Source organism: Gymnogyps californianus, chromosome 5 (genome assembly GCF_018139145.2).
Source record: "Gymnogyps californianus isolate 813 chromosome 5, ASM1813914v2, whole genome shotgun sequence".
Taxonomy (NCBI): domain Eukaryota; kingdom Metazoa; phylum Chordata; class Aves; order Accipitriformes; family Cathartidae; genus Gymnogyps; species Gymnogyps californianus.
Window position 1 is genome coordinate 13,114,428 of NC_059475.1, and position 22,319 is coordinate 13,136,746.

The 22,319-nt window shown below is 43.2% G+C and overlaps 1 protein-coding gene across 2 annotated transcripts in view; it reads left to right on the forward strand.

Annotated features, from left to right (window-relative positions):
• The first annotated feature begins 1,863 nt into the window (after window positions 1-1,863).
• DENND2B (DENN domain containing 2B) overlaps window positions 1,864-22,319 on the forward strand; it is a 185,549-nt gene continuing 165,093 nt past the window's right edge. For both annotated transcript variants that reach the window (XM_050897094.1, XM_050897095.1), the window contains exon 1: window positions 1,864-1,982. The gene's annotated coding sequence lies outside the window, so the exon portion shown is untranslated. The remainder of the gene's footprint in view (window positions 1,983-22,319) is intronic.

Genomic DNA, 22,319 nt, shown 5'->3' on the forward strand with positions numbered 1-22,319 from the left:
GCAGATGGGTTTGCTATCTTGCTGCACTTGTGAAATATACTTGAAAAGGCCCTCCTATGTCATTTTCGTAACGGAGAAAGAAAATTGTATTCATTTTCTATTCCTGCCAGGTACTTGTAGCAGTAGCTTGTTGTTCAGGAGGTCAATTATTCTTTGTGTGTTGAAATTTAAACTCTCACCATTTTTTGATGTTCGGTGACACAGTACTCCTTTTGCAGCTGAGTAAATACATCTGTCCCAAGAAGGCTGACAGCTGAAATAGCTTTTGCTTTGAAACACACATTCACATCAGAATCCAGATGAGAGTTACCCTTATTTCCTGTACATTCACTCTTTTGAAATATAATGGAAGTTTGTGAAATGCTGGACATTTACACCAGATTTCCTTGTTGTGTGGGATGACGGATCAGAACGTCTCAAGACAATATATCTTGTTTTGTTGATGAGGTGGCAAAAGCCAAGAATAGTTTATCCTGAGTACTCGGCCCTGAGTTCAGAGAAGTATCCTTGTGTAGGAAGGCTCATAAGCATTTGCCTAATGCTAAGCACCATTTCGGTTCCATTTCAGTCGATGGAAAGAAAGTAAGCATGTGCTTAAAGTTCAAGAAATGTGTAATGCTTGAATTTGTATTTCCAGTTGCAGAATACACGTGTCACTCTTCTCTTTATTTTTCTTCTGTTCCTGTTATCATTTGGTTAATATATTGTGAAGTGACTTGTTTTATAAATGCTTACATAATACTTCAAGATTTAGGTGCAGTCTTTGTATCTTGCAATGCTCATGGTTCTGCTAACAGGTAGTATCCCACGTCTTTTGTATGGTTTTTATATAGAACGGCTTGTGCGGGTTTCTTATATTAAACCGGCAGAAGCACGTGGACAGGCGTGCCAGGGAGCTGGCCCGTACGATGCGGTTTGTGGCCTGCGTGGAAGATGTGTGCTTTATCGCTTGTGCCACGCAGAGACCTCCTTCACCCTCAGGTACGCGCGTTGCCCTGCGTCCTGGCGTGCAGAGGGACCCTGGCTGGGGTGTGCTTCCGAGTGAGGCACCTCGGCCTCCGCTCCCCGGGGAGCGGAGCGTTACAAAATTGCTGGCGGCAGCTGGTCCGAGTAGCCTGGATTTGAACCGAGGAACCCGGCATGAAGTTCGGGGGCACGCCGCCGCCTCCCTCTCCCCTCCTCTTTCTCCACAGGTACTGTAACTCCGAAGCTACCCCGGGGAGCTTGGAAAACGCGGGCGAGCGCAGCGGGCGCCCCGCATCCCGCCGCTCCGGGGGCTCGCCCGTCCCCGGCGCCCTGATTGAAACCATCTGCTCGGCGCCCGAGCGCAGGAAGCGCGCCGCTCGCTCTCCTCCTTCCTTCCTTCCTTTCTTCCCCGCAAGCGGCTCCGCGCGGAGAGAAGCCCAGCACTCGTAGTTTTTTAAATAAAAAATAAGCGGTATCGCTCCGCCGGGGTAGAGAGAGGAGGAAGATTGTCAGACGGGGGGCTCAGTTCTTCCCTCCTCCTCCTCTGCCCATCGCATCTCCCCGCGGACCGGCCGGTCCTGCCCGGCCCCGGTGGGCTGCTCCCCTTCCTCCCGCCTGGCCAGGACCCGGGTTTGGGGCCGTGGCGGGGGGGGGCGGCGCCCACCCCTCCGCGGGGCCGGGACCGAGCGCTGCCGGCGGGAGCGGTGGCTCGGCCGCCCGGGGCTGCCCGGCCGCGGCGGGGCTGCAGCCCGGGCCGGGCTGCGCTGGGGGAGCAGGTTTCTTTGTTGGCTGCCGGGTGACTGGTTCCCATTAATCTCCCGCACTGGCCGTGGCCCTCTCCACTTCCTGCCTTTGCGTACTTCTCTCTCCCTCGATCTCAGTCCCTTCCCTCCCCCTTCCCTCCCCCCTTTCTTTCTCTCCCTCTTCCCAGCTTCTCCAAAAAAGCTACAACCGCCCGGGCTGCGGGACGGGGGCTGCAGGCGTCCGGCGGAGGGAGCGCATCCCTGCGCGCCTCGGTAAGGGCCGGGGAGCCGCGCTGGCGGGTCGGTGGTCGCCTCTGGGGACCCGGGCAGGGGAGCGGGGCTGGGGGGAGAAACGATTGATCGTGCTCCGGCTCGCCGTCCCTGCGCCCTGAGAGCCTCCCGCCTCCCGGGAGTGGAGCGGGGCGGGCCGGGGATGCGCCGCGGCGAGCGGCGGGGGCTCCCCGGGCCCTGCGGCTCCCCGGACCGCGGAGCCCCCGCGGCGACGGAGCCGCCGGTGGCCGTGCCGGTGTGGGCCGGCCCCGCGATCCTTGTGGGGGTCCCTGCCCTGCCCGGGGGGGAGCGCAGATGCGCACGGGCGGAGCGGGGAGTCGGTGCTTCCGCGCTGGTGCGCGCCGTGCCTCGCGGGACGTTTCTTCTCGTGCGGTGGCGAGGGCAGGCGCACCCCGGAGGGACAGAGCCCAGGAGACCGCCTCGGCGGGACCGGGTTAGCTATAACCGGGCTGGGGAGCCAGCCCGCTGAGTGTGGGGCTCTGATCTGGAGGGAGACGAGGAGCTGTGGCACTTCTTTTCCCTTCCAGTGCCCACTCGCATCGTCTATCCAGCCGGCTGTAATGTTTTCATGCGTGTTGAAAAGAGCAGAGGAGCCACCTGGACTCCGGTGGAAGACTTTAGGATCCCAAGACAGATTTAGCTGAAGAGCTAAGGGAGCTGCTTCAGGAGTTCACTTGGTGGGAAAATCAGATGTACTGCTCTTGGCTTGGTACCAAGCGTTTGCTTTACTAAGGAGCAGCGGGTCACTGCAATCAAAGAGTAGCGGCTACATATGAGAGAGCCTACTTATATTTACTTCAGTTTTATCAGTCAACTGTACTTTGAATTTTAGTAGTCAAGATAAATGAAGCCGGATGCATAGTATTATTGCATGGAGTATGTCAATTGTAGGGTTTTCTACACCCTTGTTTTACTGTTGCATTGACTTTGGGGAGTAGGTTTTCTTTCATTTTTATTCTGAGTAGTCAGTCTTTAACTTCAGCCAGATACTGAATAATCCAGTAAAAACCACCTAGAGTGATCGAAACTTGTGGAAGATAAAGGATGAAACTGTTAGTTGTAGTCTGATTTCTGATGATGCAGAGTAGCGTGATTTGAAGTGAGGTTGATTTGCCTTTAAGACTTGATAATGTTTTGTTTATAAATGATTAATATATAATCAGTAGATGAAAATGTTCCATATAGTGGAAGGGTAAATTAACAGAGCAAAGGTAGGAGTAGCTTGCATTTAAGGTGAGCTATGAGAAAATCATGTATGTTTTAGGAACGTCAAAATTTAACTTCCATTTTGATGATCGGGTTATGCAGGTGGCATAGTGGAAATTTGTTACCAGGTTGAAGGGTGAGAGTAAGATTTATGGCTTTGACCATTCATTTCCCTCTTGCTTTAAGATTAGTTATTTAAAGGAAAACTGCAACACATTTAAGCAATTATGATTACTTTATCAAGTTACCTAAGAATATAGTTGAGCACCTTTTAAAGCTAGCTACAGTCTATACCGTTAAGAGCGACTAGACTGACAGGGAACTGCCATCTTGCTCCTGGGGTGGAACCAGTTTCCCCTGAGAGTATGGAGGAATGAGGAGAAGGGCTCCTTGGGAAGGGGTCATAGGGTGGGTGGCGCTGGGCCTCACTGGGGCATGGAGACTGTCCTGCTCCTAAAAGTATACAGCATGCGTTCTCCCGTCTTACGCAGAAATAAGAGAGTCCTGCCTGGCCTGGCTTTCTTCTGCTCCCTTCAGGGTGCTAAGCTCCCCCAGCCAGCTTGCTCAGTGTAGTCACTGCCCTTCCTGGCTCTGGGGAGGAGAGGCGCCTTCTGTCCTCTCCTACCCCTACAGGACATTTGTGCTGTGGCTGCCAGGGTTTGCTCCAAGGAGCCCAGGACCAAGCATTGCCGTTTCCCTTTAAGCAAGTGACTTTTAACATATACTGTAGCTCTTTAAGGAGTGTGTGACCCCTTATTATTGGTGACCCTGTAAACCATTGTGTAATCTGTTGACTGTAACGTACCATGCCAATTTATTCTTGGTTGGGAAGTCTTGCCAAGGACTTGATGGAATAGCATGATTTTATCCACTTTATTGTTTTCATTGTGTTTCATAAACATCTAAGACCCTCTGGGAAGAATCACTGGGGCGGCTGGGCCTCCTTTTTTTAATTGCTGGTTAAATAAATGTTGCCAGTTTAAAAAAAATGAAGTGGTATGCAGGATCTCAGAATGCCTGGAACTGCTAAGCACTCATGTTTAGGAAGCAGGACTATTTTTAGTGTAGGGGCATTTAAAGAAATGATACTAGCCCCTTGTGAAGAGGTCACTGTGAAGTGCGCTGAAGAGCCTGCTTTTAACTGGAGAGCAAAACCAAGTTTCCCACAGTTGAGTAAAGCTAAAGAACCAGATTTGTACTTTTCCCACTTAACTGAAGAGGGAGAGGATGGACTTTTTGTTAGTTTACGGTAGTGGGAGTGACGAGGCCCAAATTCTTATCATTAAAAAAAAAAAAAAAAAAATCCTGGTCTTGGTGAGACGCTTGCCTGATTCCCTCCAGTGAGTGTCTGCAGTGGAGATGTAGGACTGAAAAGCATTTAACGCTTTCTGAGAAGGGCTGGGAACTGGCAGCTGAGAATACGGTGTTTCCCTTGGGATCTGTGTTTGTGGGAGGTCACAACTCTCTTGAATGGATCCCTGGCTGCCATCCTTATCTATAGCTAAAAGAACTGGAGTAAAACTTAAAAAAAAAAAAAAGCTGTGGGTGTTGAGAACTCAAGGTGATTTGGGATCCTAAATCAATTCTGAATATGGGACTGAGGTTGCTAAAGAAATTACTTTGGATCCTGAGAAGACTTTCCTCAACTGGTCTGCCTGGAAAATAAAGTACTTGCTTTTGATGGTTTAAGAGAATGTGGTTTAGGTCAAAGTTACCACTGTGCGCTAGATCCACCATGTTGTCTATGGGGTCTTGAGTAATCTAGGTATGGTTAATGTAGCCCAGTCTCTTGCAGGGCAGAGGACCAACATCTGGACTAATCAAACTTTCAAAATGTAGCAAATGATAGCTGAGTCAAGTCGAGTTTCAGTCCAAACTTCATTGATATCTTGTTTAACATAAGTTCAGTTTAGATTACGAATTACTTCCCCCCCCCCCCCCCCGCCCAATGCTAAGTGCCATGTGTGTTAGTTTTGTCTCTGTGTTGTAAAGTGTGTGCAACTGTTGCTTTTCAGATTTTTTGGTCTGCTGTTGGGATTTAGTTGGCAGTGCAGATAGAAGCAAGTTTAGGGAACTGAATCCAAATATTTACATTCTCAATTTGGCCTAGTCCTTGTGCTTGTAAACACTCATAGTCATATTGAACTTTGGTGAGGTTATAAGTGGCTTTGCCAAGCCTTGGAGTGTCACACCCTACAAGACCTGAAATTCCCTCTCTTGGGAAGAGTTTTGGATATGTTTTTCAGGTGTACATACATCAGCTGAGAGTTAGTACCCATCACTCTTACCCCTAATCTGACTGCAAAATCTTTTCCTGTATCTTGCTGCTTTTTCATGTAGAAACGCCTTATGCTGGTGAGATGTGTCAAATTAAATGTCATGGAAGAGAAGTCCTGCCCACCTATGAGGTGCCTCAAGGACTCTGGAAATCCTGGTCTCCGGTGCTGCTCTAGAGCTCTGCCCTGGCAGAGAGGGGCCGTGATGAAGATCCTCCTCCCTCCGTAGCTACCGTTTTCCTGGTCCTTGCTGTTTGGGTGTGCAGAAATAAGTTTGAGGACTGATTTGAACAATGGGGATGCTTGCTCATGGAGTTTCAGATTTAAGTCCTCTTTTCATTCATATCGGCTTTCAACAGCTGTCAGATTTTGTTAGAAACTTTTTATTCACTAGGGACTGAGCCTGAAAGATTTATTCTGCATTAGCAATTGAACTTCCTGAAGTACACCTTACTACAAACTGTAGGGATAGGGATCAGCTAGTACATTAACACTTCATGGCCAAACCACCCTCTTGTTTGGGTATGCCTTTCTATTTGGGTCTGTTGCTGTTAACCTGAGTTTGAAATTAGATATAGTTTTGTTGCAGAGAGCTGGAGACTATAGAAAGAGATGATTGAGTTGCAATGAGTTACAGTAAGAGTTCCTACTCATCAGTTGAGGTCTCTAACTTTGTATTCTTAGCCAACCTAGTTTGGAAGAAGACTGCAGTCCACAGTGAACATGTTTAGAGGAACCTAACTTGTTCTCTATCTGGAGCATATACCCAGATAGTTAGAACTGTTCTGGTAAATGAATGCTATAATCCATACAGTCAGTGCTTTTGATACGTTCTGCTGTAAGCTTCTGACCTTGGAGATGTGTTTGTTAGGTTGAGGAACATAGGACAAGAGTAGGTATTCATTTTTAATGCCACTTTTCACCATTCTTTGAAGATATGTTTGTTTGAGCTGTATCTGTATGCTGAAAACCTGTCAGCTGCTGCAGTGTAGCTGAGACTTCAGTGAATTTGTGCAAATGGAGAAGTCCTTAAGGACACACTGAAAGCACAGTGAGTTTCTGTCGGAAATGCACCCTGTGTGTGTTCACACACAGAGGAACGGGATGTTATTTGAGTTTAAATATATCTGTCTCCTAATTTCTCTTTAAAATGAAGATGTAAAAATGCTTGATGTATGAACATTTAGTTAGCACTGGTGCCAACACAGGAAACCAGGTCTTTGAGTTGAAACTTATAACATTATTCCCTAACTCCCATGTTATTAAAAACAGTCGTTGTGTGAAGTTTTAATACTATTTTTCATTTCATCATTTTGATGGGGTCGTCACACTGAATTACTGGTTTGCATTTTTTCCTCTTAAGAAAAAGATTAGTTGTCTTCATGGGACATCCAGTCACAATCACAGGGGGCAGATGCTAACTGGCTAGCGTTGTGCAAAGCACCCTGCTCAGCCTGCTATTCCAAGTATTAGGGCAGAGACCAAAGTACTTTAGGAGAGCTGCCCCGGAAGATCTCGCAACCCTTCTTCAGTGAGCAGCAGATGTTCCAGACACAGACTCTGTTCATTGTTCTGAGAAGTCCTTCAAGTCAGGAGATGGATCTGTCTCTTGACATTTTTGCTTTCAACATTGTTACTTCTTTGAGGGAGTGCACATAGTTTTTGCAAGGCAGGGTGGAATGAATGAGGAGCTCTAATGATTTTGATCCTTTGTCCTGGTGGAAACTCTTATCACTCAAGGTCACTGGAAAGGGCCTGAAGTCATGTTTCTTTCTGCGCGGGCACAGTGTGCTGAAGAAAAATGGGGCATATTGACTCTCTGTGTGTGAAAGTGCTTCTCATTTGTGCCACAGGATTGTAATGATTGGAGTTTCCAGTTTGTCTCATCTCTTAATGCTGGCTCTAGGCTCACAAGATCCTGTTAGCCAGTGTTGTTCAAATGAGCTTTATTAACCGGGAATATTGTTTTGAAGATATGGCAGATCAGCAAAGTGCAAAAGCTTACCAAATCTCCTGTGTGATGGCAGGCTCTGATTATTTCCACTGTTAAGCTGCAAATTGGGCTGCAGTTCCACACCACAGCTTGCGTTTTACTGCTTGCTATATCCCTGCTATATTGTTAACTTCAGTCTTTGAGCAGAACATCCCCCCGTGCCGCTCAAACCGTGTAAGAAATGGCTGACTTGAAAGAGAGGTGAGACCAGAGTAGGAAAGGACAGAAAGAGATCAGAAAGAAGAGGCCTAAAATAATCTGAACCTGCCTACAGGCCTTTTGTAAATATTACTTAACAATCTCCAAAATTGTTAAAACAGCATTCAGTACTCGTCAATACAATTCATGCACCTTTAGGTTTTTATGCATATTTCTCTGTTAGTGTTTTATGGATATATCCATCACCATTTCTCCTGTGGAAACAAGTAAACATCCTGAATTATTTAATTGTAATGCAAGGAAAACCAAGAACAAGCACTAGGAGCTCATGCTGTCTCCTTGGCACCTGTCTTGTCTGACAGCCCATGTGACACTCATGGGTACTCCTGAGCTTTAAAGGTACAACCTTGATTGTCTGTTTTTGGTATTAACAGACCTCAGGATATCTTCTAAGCCTCCCTCCCTGCTTTCACAGGTATTGTGCTTCAGCTCTGCCCTCCCCAGTGCCAGGGACTGGTGTGGAGGGGTTTCTTGCTGATTGGCTCAGTGCTTTATTATCCTCTGAACCAACACCTTGAGCAGGACTCTCTGAGGCTTTTGCTGCCATAGTTGCAGAGCAGCCAGCGGAGGAACTGGTCTTTCTCTCCAAAGATGTCCTCAGGCCTGGGAAGCAAAGGGGGATATCGCTGGGTGGCAGAGCTACCTTCTCATCTAGTGCCAAGGTGAGCTGGGGATAATCTTCATTGGCCTGTCCTGCTTTTCCTGTGGCTACATAACTTGGACAACACAGGTTAACTCCCTAGAAAAAATAAATTCGAGAGAGGCAAGGGCCCTCAGACTCCTGCCATTTTACATGCAAGTAAAGCTTCATCTAAACCCCTGTGCTTTGGGAACTTGCCTGTTAACTCCCAGGACAACATTTGTCATTCTTTTCTCTTTGGCTTTTCATAGTGTGTTTCTTTTCTTTCTCCTTTTAGCCCTTGAGCCTCCCTCTCAAAGCACTCCAAACTCAGCAGCTGGGCATTAATGAACTGTATGTGTCATACCCTCTAGTTGTGCTGCCACTGTGTTCAGGCTGTATATGGATGTGAGACCTAGATTTTGTGGGTACCACTTCAACTGTGGCTTGGGGTTCATTAGGCCCTAGAAAGGAGATAAATGGTGAGAGAGATCCTTCATTCGCCTGTGAGCATCGAGGCTTCTCGTCTGTCATAGACAGTCCCTGATAGCTGCTATTTGAGCTGCAAGAAGTCAGCTGGTGACATATTCCTCTGCTTGGCCATTTTTTCTGATGTTCAGATTTGTATTTAGTGGAACACCAAGAGAGATGTCAGATTGTGCTTAGCACTCTAAAACCAGTATCACATAAGATTTGTTTGAGGTTCAGCTTTACTTCTGGCTTTGTTTGCCGTTGAGTTCTCTCCCTGTAAGACAGTTATGTCTCAGTTGGAGAAACTAACAGAGAAGTTGATGGACATGCAGCTAAGATGATGTCTCCCAAATGAAACAGTAAAAGAGCCATGAAGTTTTCAGTGGCAAGCACATGCTTCAGAGAGAGAATAACAGTGGAGGGTAAAAAGTTATGAGAAAAATGCACTGTTTGTTTATCCATCCATCTCCATGAGATCGCGCCGGGGGGACACTCCAGGATATATGGCTGAAGGGAAACGATTTTCTTATCTTTTTAGTTGGGTGGATCATTGTATATTGTGATATTTCTGGCAACTGAAAAACTGAAGAGGTTAATACCTAGCATAAAAGCACAGCCTATAAGAAACATGAGAGAATTTACTTTCTGCCCTAGGTGAAACCAGCTTCTCTTTTGAAGATTAACGGTTCAATCCATTATCATTATTTTTAGCAGAGAGCATAATTATGCACGGAGAGTATGAAATGAACCCGACTGTAATTTTTGGCATACTAGTGTCGGCCCAGAGCTACTGTGGATAGACTGATGTGATAGAGGAAAGAATCTGGCCTATTCTTAAGTTTGGAGCGATAGTAGAGCTTTTTGCCCTGTAGAAGTGTATCTGAGCTACTGGGCTGGAGGTATGCTCTGGAAGCAGAATAATTAAGTTCAGTGGCATATTCATGTGAGAAATTAAAATATGTAATGAATTTTGAGGGACATGCATATTCACGAGCCCATGGATAATGGATAAAACAGCAGGAATCCAGCCCTGGATAGCTTAGTGCTTTGTCTTGGACCAAAACTTCCTTTTCCCTTTCCCATATGCTTTGCAGCAGAACAGGTTGGCAACCACATCTGCTTGTCCAGCCCAGACAAACATGTAGTCAGAAGGTTAGCTGGGGTGGAGACCACACAAAGCAGCGTGATTTGGACCAGGTGAATTATCCTTGCATATAGGCAGTGTCTACTCAACTCTTCCTCACCTGGCACTTTATTTCTGGCTGTGACTTTTCAAATTGTTTCTGAATCCAGCTCTTCCCCCCCGCCCCAGCTAGGCAGAGTAAAAGGCAAGTACATGTCAGCTGTTTTGAAAGAAAGGTTTTGTGGAGGCTTAGCGTGACCCTAAATGTTGGATAGTCAGTGAGAGACTTTTTGATCCAAGACTCATTGACATAAAAGAGAGAGAGAGATATATTTTTTTCAATACACAACAAAGGGACTTAGCTTCATAACTTCTAAAAACTGGATGCAGGAATCCTATACCTGGGGCTAATGGAGATATGTTACTTTCGTCTCTAGGCTTTATCATGCGGATTTTAAAAACCTGAATGATCAGGGCTTCTGAATCAAATTAGGATTAGTGGTTTCTGGAGTAGGGCAAATGACAATAAAAAACAGGAGCTGAATTCAGACAATGGCAGAAAGACGATGAGATATTGCAGCAGTGTAGCATCTTTCACTTGTAAATCTAAAGCACTTACCAAAATGTGAATGGATGAAAGACTGCATATAACTTTGGTAGATGAGGGAAGCATCAATACAGATGAGAAGGTTCAGGAAGGTAATCCTGGGAACAGATAAAACCTTTTCTCTCCATTTTCAGTTTAAGTCTTAGGAAAATCAGAAATATATTGTGAGGCAAAATATTTTCTTTCATCTTGGACTGTAAATAAATACCCAGAGTAGTGCTTTTGAGACAACAATACTGCTGCTGCCCTTCAGTGCTTCAAAAGGCTTTTTTTTTTTTTTTTTTCAACTAGAAGGTGATTTCAAGTGAAGTTCTTTAATTTCAAAATTTGTATGATTAGGTGGTGAGACTAGCAGATAGTTTAGGCTTTTAATACCATGTTTCTTAACTACTTAATCTCAAATATTTTTTAATGGACTAATGTATATAGAGAGATATGACATTAATCCATTTTTTTTTCTTGAAAAGTATGAATTCTTCTGTGTCTACTTATGTTTGACTTTTGAGACTTAGTCATAACCATTATTGCTGGTTACAAGGTCGCAGTTATTTTGTATCTACTGTTCCCGCCCCCCCACCCCCACCCCCTATGCCAAGAGGCAAAGATACACTCTCGTACATCAATGTGAAGCCCAGGTTTACATCTTATGGAAAGTATATTTATCATAACTATTCAGAAGATAGTAATTTATCCATATCATTTCACAAATATTCCAAGCAGCATTTTCTGTATGCTGATTAAATTAGCTGTAAAACCCTTTTTATTGATGTAAACAGAGGTTAGCTTTGATACACAAGTTAGCACAGCAGATGTTTCAGTTATCCCTAAACTTCATTTTGACCAGGGAGTGGAGGAGACAAAGACTCTTTCTGCCTTCACAATTTCCTATCTTTATTTATGGGTTCTCAGCTCTCTACAAAGCCTTAACCAGGCTAGATTCAAATAGAATATAAAATGCTCTGGCTTTTTGTACAACCCTGCTGAGATTTTCTAAGTCACTTATGAGAGTTAGATGCTCATTTTCCATTAAAGTCAGTTTGAACCAGATACAACAATCCTCAGTGTGGCTTTGGCCTAGTTGTTTAACAATAAAACATCCCCATGTTCTTCTTAGAGGGAACTCAGGATCTTCACATTAGGAATGTGATTAAGTATTGCAAACAAAAATCAGCAACTTATTATTTCAGTGTTTTCCTTGTATTAAAGATACTTATACATGTCTGTATATATCTCTACTGAAACAGAAAAGTACCTCTTTCTTAAAACAGTTTTACCGCAAAATATCTGCTTTACTTTTGTTCTCAAACGCAGAAGAAAACAGCTTTGCTCTGTAACATCACTGCTTTTGTACTCTTATTGCTTTGATTTTTATCCACTGTGGGAATAATTGCTCATAAAGAAGAGCGTGTTCATCTTTCTCCAAAAGAGAATATTTTCCTTTTCAGAAGCAACTATCGTTAAGTACAATGTCTATAGAAAGACGTAAACCCAGGTAAAGAGATACTAGCTTGTGCATCTCTTGTCCTGTTCCATGCTTTGTTGTTCACTCACTTAGAGGTCCTCTAAGTCATTCCATTACCTGCCACCTCAGTTTCTATGTGAATCTGTAAAGGATGACTGATATCTCTCCACTTATTCCTGAGATCTGCACATTAAAGAAGCAAAAGTTACTAGATGTTTGTATTAAGCTATTTGTTATGACATGTACCTTTGCAGTTTGTTGCATTTCTTTCCTAACCTGGAAAAGATGCGATGGGCTGAAATTGCACTCTGAAGGGTGATGGCAGTTTTACTGTAAAGTTTCAGTAAGCAGAAGATTGAGCCTGAAAAGTGCGTGTGACTTGGGGAGCTCTGAACTTAGGAAGGCAGTACCTTGTGTTTGTTCTGCACTGACACCTCTAGCCAAGCAAAGAAAAGGTGTTGACGTTGGAAGGAGCTGCGGCTATGCTCCTTTGCCAAATATGAGGTGAAGCCCTGAAGGGAAGCAATAGCAATGATGTATGACCCAGCAAAGAGTATTCAAGACTACTCCCTTGAAGTAGCTGGACCCTCCAAGGCACCTGAAAATTCACCAACTGCCAGCTGGGCACCCTTGTTAGAAGCTCAAAGCATACAGGTTTTATAGGCCTGTTAAAGCAGGACTGTGCAAGGGCACTGTTATGTTATTTTTCGTGATGCAGCAGAAGTTCTGACTTTCCTTTTTCTCATCACGTTTCCTATTGTCCAGTAATTGTAGCATCTGTCAGGTTACGCTTTCATTTAAACAAAATAGTACAAGTATGTTTACAGTTAAACATGCTACATAAATACCTTATTTTACTGCTTTATTAAATGTGTAACAAATCTGTTTGGCAGCCACCTAATAGGAAATGGTGTATAGGTCTCTCTCGCGCATTTACTGGGCTCTAAAGTTTTCAGGCTCAGGTTAAACTGGGTTTTAGATAACGCCTTCTCTGAAAAACCTTTAAAATAACCTTATTTCTTTCTCAGTCCCTTGGATTCTGTAGGAACTCTGTTAGTTTTTTATACATGCTGCCTGTTTGAATTGGTAGAGCGACTTGAGTCCCCTGAAGCAAACCTCGCTGCAACTTTTTGAAAATACATTTTTGTACAGTGTAAATGGATTGCACTTTGGTCAATTTTTTTTTTTTAAGCTATGTGGATAAAATACAGGAGGAGGAGAATAAGCAGGTAACAGGAGCCTTTTTTACAAGCTCAACTGTGCTTTGGTTTCCACAGTGTCTTTTTACTCATGCTCAGTACCACAGCTGTAAGTTTTTCTCCTGTCCCCTCTGTTGTGGAGGGGATGCAGGCTGGCTAGGTGAGCTGCTCTTTTCTTCCCCCAGTAATTTTTCTGGTCCTTTCCTACATTCATGTAGACATTTCCACAGAGCTTGGGTCACGAGCTGAGCTGGCTGATCTTTCATGACAGCACTTTATCCTATTTACCAAAAGTTGCTTTCGGTACCATACTAGATTTGTTGCTACTCTGGAAACGCTCTCCTTTCCTTGTAAGCTGGTGGTGGGAGATGGTTTAAACAAGACACCAGGCTGGGTGGCAGTTTCTGGCTCAGGTGGGGGAAGAAGGAACACTAAAGGGACAGAAAGTGGTTTCAACTAGTGAGACCGAATGGAGGTGATTTTAGTATGCTTGCCGCTTGTTTTCCTCAAAGCTGTTCTCTGGCCTGAGGGAATCACTCCTGCAAAGTCTCCTTGGTTTAGGCAGTTTGTGACCTGCCCCCTGGCCCCACAGCTGCTCCATCCTCAGGCGGCTTGGGCATGTCTTTACACCGGGCCAAATGCCAATTGCATATTTGGGACTGAAACCCCATCTGGTTTTTTTGAGCCAGAAAAAAAATTCCTGAAAATGTGTCTGTCTTTTATATTTTGTAAAGGATTTTGTTCAAAATAGGGGAAAGAGAAGTTTAAATCTTGAACTATATAAATACTTGAGTTATCTTGGCAAAATGCAAGTGCATTAAAGTACATGCAAACAGCATGATACTGTGTTTCTTATAAGAGGATAGTGAAGTAATGGAAAATAACTCCCAACAAGGTGAAAATGAAGTTAGATCATCCCAGTGGTTTTGCTTCCCATTTGGAAACCTGATCCATTGATTGTTTTCTGTACTGTGCTTAGTAGCAATAGCAAGTGAATTGAAAAGCAGGGACAAACGTATGTTTTTCAATGGCTGATACTTAACAAGATCAGGGTTATATATCCTCTCCAAGGCTGAGTGATGCCCAGTTGTTGTCCACCTGGGAGCGCAGTTGTAAGAAAACCAACGCCTTTAATACATTAGTTTTCTGCTCCATTTGTCTAGAAAGCAGCTCCTGGGGGATCACTGCACTGTGAGGAGCATGCTCCTGGTTGGAATTTGCGATGACCACCTACAGTGCTCTTCCTTACTGTCAGGCTGAATCTCAGCCTTTTCTGCAATGATGTTTGAAAGACTGATTAAGAAAAGTAGCCTGCATCCCACTCCCCTGCTTCTCAGAGTATGTCTTACTCCACTTAGTGTAAAAGGGTGAAAAAAAATCCCGGTATGATAGTGTTTTACCCTTGCTTAAAGAAGAATATAAATTTTTCAGCAGGATTGCAAGCAGTGTGGAATCTGCCTTTGAATTAGGACTAGTGGGTTTGGCAAAGCAAGGCGTGTGATGCGAAACTAGTTTTTGCAAGGTCCTCTAAGACTTTCTGACTAAACAGTTTCTCATGAGCTAAACAGTACTGGGAAAGGCTCGCTATGTGGGTAGGAGACCTCCCAAGAGCATGTTTGGTTCTGTGATTCAGTGTATGACATCTGTCCCCTGAACAGAGAAGACGTGTATCAGTGGCCCAGCAAGGAGCTGAGGGCACAGTCCTGTTGGAGACCATGGTTTTCAAATGAGATATGGATCAGGTGCTGGACTTGAAGTGGCTTAACACTTGTGCCTGTCTGCCTGAGGAGTTATTACATCTCTTAGATTTAAACAATTGTTCTAGGCACTCTGAGCTCACAAGAATGTAATAATGATTGCCCTGCAACATTAAAGCGTCATCTAAAGGTAACACAAGATCAGCTCGCCAACGCTATTGAACAGTCATAAACAGTACAGATTAAGTTAGCCAGTAATTCGAACCAGGAAAAAACCTCCCTTCTACCCTTACTAACTCCTACAGAGACTTGTTGCTTTTGACTCTTCCTTGGAATATTACCAAATTTGGAAACATGGGATATTTCTGACCAATTTGGCATCAAGCACAGGGTGCTATTTAAATTCTGGTTTGGTTAACTGCGCTTTTGCCTCCACAAACTTCCCCTCTTGCTCTAAATGGATACAATAATATTTTTTCCTTTGTGCCCTCTATACTTCTGTGGCTTTGTACTGTTAAATGAGTATTATGCTTTGCTCCAGAGACAGCAGTAGATGAAGCAATTTGTGTGAGTGGCCACTTTTCACTATTTATTTTTCAAAGGTGTTGCAAGGTTATTAATTGTTAAATGCTTTGAAATTCTTCCTTGAGGAATATCATATGACTTGGAGCAGCATTTGGGTCAATGAAGGCATAAAGATGTTTCTTGTATGTATTTTGAAGTCTTCAGGTCATATTTGTGCAAGTGATAATACCTAGCTCCAATACAGTGCTTTTCATTGCAATTCTCCAAAGTGCTTTGCAAAGCTGATTGGAGCCATTACTAGAGCTAATTGAAAGTTTTTGATTAAATTAAGCATGATTAAAATATGCTATTTTGATGGTGCTGAATACTTTGTGGAATTAAGTTGATGCTAGGAGAGCTTCCTAAGGAGCCGGAGTGGGCTAGAGGCCTAACTGAAACAGAAGCAAACCCAGCAACTGCTTTTTATGGGAAAATGGACATATAGGCACAACTGGCTTATTGTGCAACACAAGGTTTTTTGGTTTCATTCAAACATTAGATAAAAGCAAAGAATGAAACTGTGAATATTGTAATGTCCTTGAATGACTTTAGCCAGTATCTCCATTTTGTAGATTAAGAAATCAAAGCAGAGGGAAATAAAATTACTTGCATGACTGGAGTTGCCTAATATGCCAAAGATGGAGCTGGGGTTTTGAGTCCTCCGGCCACAGAGCTACCTCTCTGATACTTCACCGTAGTTTAACAAGGTACTTGCTTTACCACTTTTGCATAAGCACTATTATTTTCTTCCAGAAATTAAACTTCCAGTTCCAAGCAAAGCAAAGTGTGTAGATAAATAATAACAGTGAATTTCTCCTGTTCAAAGAAAAGGGAAGATAGATCTATCTTCAGCTTTACATGCTTACACTGTAAATGAGAACAAAGTATTAACTGTTTCACTGCTGATATATTGCAACAATTCCGACTTTCTTGGATTATAATAGGAGTTTGGGAGCAGAGGTGGAACTGGAATTAATTTCCTCAGATTATAAAAAATGAAATGGATTCCTGCTATTTCTCAGTATCTCTAACAAGGTACCTGTTATGACACTACAGAATAGATGGCAGGAAAATACTAGGTATACCTGTGGCAGGATGGATTTCATGTTGAAGTTTTTGAAAGTAACTGATCCAGCCAAGTAATGCTGTGCTGCCCCACTCTGTCTTCTTTTAGGTCATTCTAAAAGACAATGCTTACTCTGGATCACTTTGCTGTTTATGAAGTGAAAACAAGATACTGCCTTCAAGTCAGAAAAGGCCTTCCTCTAACAAACAGCAGAGATTCAATGCCCCGTTTATTGTCCTGACATTTTGTTTTATCGTTCCAGTTTGCAGAGCGGTCTCCAGAGGTTTCTAAAGTATGCATGAATAAGAGAGAGAAACGCACTCCTATTTTCTTTTGGGAACGTTGGGGATTTTAGCTTGGAGACAGGCCTGGCTGTCTATCTAAACCCATCTCTCTCATTCCTATTGGCATTGGCAGGAATCCGGGTGGTGTACCCTCCTACCGCGTCTTCTACTTTTCCTTGCATTTTGTCTGTATACCTACCTTCATTGTCTATGCCATGCTGTTTGCTAACAAGTCCATGGTCTCCTCGGATGTCTTTTCCATTGGCTGACTTCTGTTAGCTTTATTTGTATTCCAGTGTTGTCTACAAGCACCAGTTAGTGATTGAAGCCAGATTTCTTGGTCTTTCTACATGCATAAACTGTGTGTGTGTGTAAGCAATAACAAAGGTCCCTTTTTGATTGGAAAAAGGCAGATATAAGAAGTGGACAGGAGAAGGAGAAATACATGTTAACCTTCATCCATTTATTGGTAGTATACTACAAAGTGGTCAAATATGTCACCCTCTAAAAATTTTCAAAGGTTGTGGGGTGACTGGGCTCTAAGCAGGTTTATACAGTGTTGGTCTTGAAAAATTATGTATGGGAATCTTTGTTGCATATGGCAGAGAAGTGATGTTTATATCGCAGAATATAAATGAGATGCTAACTTGAATAGCTTTGCAGCATGGAATGTCTCTCTTTCCTTCATAGCTTTACATAGTTCAGTGCTTCGCCTTCTTCATGTCCTCATGCCCGAAGAATGCAGACGAATAGCTGAAAAAGGTTTGTCTCTAGTGCTGTTAGGTCATTAAGGTTCTTGGCCAAAAAATATCCCTGACCTCCCTGGTCAGAGGAAATGGCATCAACAGCAATAGTTTTAACGAGATTATAGCTAGTGTGTCTCAGCTGTTGTGTATGAGGCCTAAGGGTGCCTAAGGGGATAGAGCAAAACCTGCTGTAACTCTTCTTCTCATCCTTAAGCACATGTCTAGTGAAAACCTTTATGCTTCATTTCATGCAAGGATAATGCCTGCAGAAGATACAGAGAGGCATTCTTCCTGTGTCCATGTTTTTGTAAAACTTCAGGACACTGCCCATCAAAATCCTGAGAATGGAGGGTCTGTTGGCCTCTCCAGCTGAAGAAATTCAGCTCTTTAAAGGAGCTGGGCATCAGTTATGAAAGTGTGTAATTGATACTGAACTGATTGTACCACAAGTTTTTACCTTTCAAATTTCAGGGCAAACTACTTCCAACAAATCCATGCATGTGGACATGAAGCATTTTCATTTTTCTATCGGGGAGCAATCAGCACAGCTTTCTGCTACATAGCTAACACCTCCAGCAAATTTCCTCTGAACTGGAGCTGCCCTGTGGCCTTGCAGCACAAATGAACCTTTGACAGGTGTGATCTGAGAGAGACTGTTTACAACAGACACTGGAAATGTTGTCAGGCTGGCATCAGGGGAGCACCTGAAAAGCTAATACTTGATCAAGGAGAAGCATCAGGAGTCAAATCCCAGGATCTTGAGTTCCAGCCAGCAAACTGGCATTCTGCAGGAAGCAATAGAAAAATCTTGTGGAGTATTCTGTATTCTGCCTGCATTACTATATTTCTGAATACAATCAAATACCCTAAATCACATAAGTTGTTTGCAAAGAGGTTGATAAGAAAACAGTGGTGGCATATGCCTTATCTCTCAGTCTTCCTCATAGTGGATGCTCCTGGTCCTTCACAATTCTCACTGATCTTTTGGAGTTGTCTCTGCATTTATAGCTCCCTGGGGTCTGTGCCCAAATCGTGTTTTAACCTTCGGGACCCAAAGCTTCTAACATTGGATTTGATGGCAGGAGGGCTCTAGGGGAACATCTTTTGGGTTCTTAAAAATTCTTCTGTTTCTGTTTTCTTGTTTGTGGCATTCCCCTTTGTATACAGACCTCTTCCAAACTGCTCCGGTTTGATTTTTTTTTTTTTTTATTTTTTTTTCCCCTTGTGTTTTCTGTCATCTTTCTTTTTGCCTTGGCTTCACAGTCCTCTGAAGAATATTTTTATTCTGTCTCCACATCCTCCCATTTCAGTTGCCTCATGCACCTGCCCTAGTTTTTCTTGTGTTATTTGTACTGTGAGTTGTTGGATTTATTTTTTTTTTAAATTTTATCAAGAAAGTAGTTGAATCTTATTGCTTTATTAGAAAAGCTCACAGTAAAGCACTTGATCCTGTTTCCATATGGAAGGTGGAATACACTGACTGTGTATAAACTGAGCCCTCAGTAGAGATTCCTCTGATGCTAGGAATCCTTTTCCATTGTCCCTCTGAGGAACCTGAGAAGAGTAATTGAAGAACATGTATCTCAATTCCAAATCAATGTGCAACTCACATCTGTTATTTGAGAGTATAGTGCTTCACCCTTTCTGATAAAGAACCCGTATATGAGGAGTTGACATAATCTTCCTCAAATGGTTAATACCTGATTACTTTCAGATGAAGTTGATTTTCTTGCAGTTATTGTTGTTGTTCCTAGTCCCACCCTTTCCTGTGTTGTGAACCTTGCGGTAAGGTTTGCTTGTGTGATAGGGCCAGGCTAATTTCACCACATCCAGAAACCTAATGATTTAAACTTCTGGATTCAGTTCCAAATGGCCTACGTTCCCATAAGGCTTGTGTTCATTACTGAGTATTGTTTTATGTATTTTCTCTATTATGTTAAAGACCTTTTGAATGTGGTCACCATTATGTACAAGTATCTGCAGAACTGAGTATCCTTTGGGGAAACTGAGTCTTGGTTCTTTGAGCAAGCATGTAGTGTTGAAACAGAGCAATGCAGATGGATGTTAGAGCCCTAAAGGTGTCCTCATGGAGACAACATACAGGATCTCTCTTCTTCCTCCAGGTTTCCCTCCTGGAAACCTGAACTACCTGTGGGACTCCCAGGGCACCCATGCCAGCCCACTTTTGCCCTTTATTATTATCTCTCATATTGTCTTCACACAGAACATGAGTGTGTCTTTTGTAGGCATGTGGACCAGAATGACCACCAAAGGCTCGAGTGGCCTGTGTTGGTGAGCAAAGCCCCCTCTTTATCTTCTGGGGAGACCCCCCCCCCGCCCCCCCAATCTCGCCCCCAAAAAAACCAAAAACCACCCCCCAAAACCAGAATATGTAGGCAGTGACACTGCAAGAGCTTTTGCATGGCTATTTACAGAGACAACACTTTTCAGGGGGGGCAGAATCAATGGTATACTTTACTGTGTACGCTTTAGAAAGAAAATATAAATTGTCCAGATTTATCAAGGAACAGTGAAACTCCTTGGTGTGTCATGAAACCATTGTGTGTAATGACATGTAATACCTGAACACAGCATTTGCGCTGAAGTCTGTTGAAATAAGGGACTGTCATTCTAATGGTTTGAGTAAGGAGACTTTGGGTAAAGCTCTTCGGAAACAGCAATGTTGCCTGACACTTGGAGTATAGTTTGTTTTCTTTTAATGAACAAGGCTTTCTCCATGACTTTGCTTTTTGAAAAGCGATGTTTGCTATGCAGGATATGAATCACTGCAGATGGACTGGTTCATTGGTTTTAAACGTGTTGCCTCTTTACTTGGCTAAGCAAGTAAAACTTTGCTACTAGCCAGGTGATGGCTGAGATTGTCACAGGCCTAACATATTTAATGAGATAAATTTATTTTTTTTAGCAAAGGGCCATTCTACTTAAAAGGTGTTTGGATTCTGTGTGTGCACACTACTGCCAAGCACAGGAAAAGTAGTGAGGTTAGCACTCGTGTACTTTGTTAAGAGGCATGGACTTCACTGACTTTTGGGGATATCCCTATCTGAATTGGAAAAGAGGAAGGAAGATTCTCTTTGGGACAACTTTTTTCTTCCTTCTTGAAATATAACCTGAATCAAAGGAAATGTTTTTTTTTTTTTTGTTGTTTGTTTTGAAATTAAACTCCAGCTAAACTTCAAAGTACAATTTTTGTTTTGAAATGAAATCTCAATACACTTCATTTTAGAAAATGTTGCAGAAAAAACATGTCCTTAATTATTTACAGGTAAAATATTTCAGTGTGGATTTTGTACCACCAAATCTTACTTTTTTGATGAACAAAACATTTAAAGAAATTAAACTTGCTTGAATATTCTTGTCCATTTTAACAGTCATGGAAACATCCAGATCATTTAGTCCCAATCTCCTCTAGATCCTGGTGGCATAGTGATTTTTAAGGCAATCTCTGCTTTCCGAAAATTGAAATAAACAAACAAACAATGCAGGTAGGTTATTTAGAAAGTAGAAAGCTGTATGTAAAATGGTACCTCTCCCCAAACAAAATTATCTATATCAAGAAACTGTATCTTGGTTTTCTGGTGGCATATAGTATAGGAAGTCACTATGAAGGTGCCTATGCAGTTTATACCATTTTTAAAAAAACAGATTTGAAACTCTCATGCGTAATTTCTCTGTTGACCATATGCCCCATTTCTGGCTTGTATTAGTTTTGCACATCACTGTGTCACACTGCAGAACCTGCAATAACTTCTGAAAGCTTATACAGTGCACCTGATTGTTGGTGTCTTTCTTTGGCAGAAATCAGCTCTCTGGATTCCTCTGCCTTTACCTATGAACAGGAAAGAAAGAAAAAGATTTTTTTGTTTTGTTTGAAAGGATGGTGTGTAAAGAGGAAGAGTGAATCTCCAAAACCAAAAATAAAACAGCTCCAATACCGAACTCCAGTTTTCTGCCAGTGCCTCCAGCCTGTGCTCCCAACAGGCAGAGTAATGCGAGGCCAGAGTGCTCACAAGGATTGTTGTGTATCCTGAGGAAAGCTCTCTGTTGTAGTTCTAGTTTTGTTGTTGGGCTGCAAAGAAGCTCCCTGCCACGTTGCATTTCGTGAAAATGGCAGAACCTTTTGGTAATTTGTTTTTCTGGGGATAGCAAACTTCTTTTAAGTTGTTCATTTTTATCCTCAGATTAGCTAGGAAAATCTGCATAGCTGAGAACCTTGCTAAGTGTGAATAACTGAATTTACCCATCAGCCCTTTTTGTGAGCAGGATATTGTATGTTTCTGTGATGCAGTATTTCTGTTTGAAGGAAAGATGCTAGCTTGCAAAAGTGCCTTTCCTGTTCACTACATCTGATTGTGTAAGCAGGGATGTTTTGAACTCTGCCTGAACCAGATTGGTATCATACCCTGGAATTAATCACCAGGAAAACCAGTGACCCAGCTGGTCTGCTACCAGCATAGCTGCTGCTTCTTAAGCTCCTCCATGGGTCAAAAGCAAGGTGCTGAATGTCTCTGGAAAAGATGTTCTGATACTTCTCCTTTCTCCAAAATTCACCTTTGCTGCCAGCCCCCCTGACTCTCCTTTGACACTTGTCCTAATCATGCTTCAGGGTCCATCAAGCCAGGGAGGATGACCAGCAAATGGAAACAGAGTGTGGTGTGCATGTTGCTGTCAGGGAGCAGTGAGCAAGGGCTGTCCCGTGAGGAAGGATGAGCCAGGAGCTGAGGGTGACCGCAGCACAGGCAGGACAGTGCTCTCGCCGACCACGG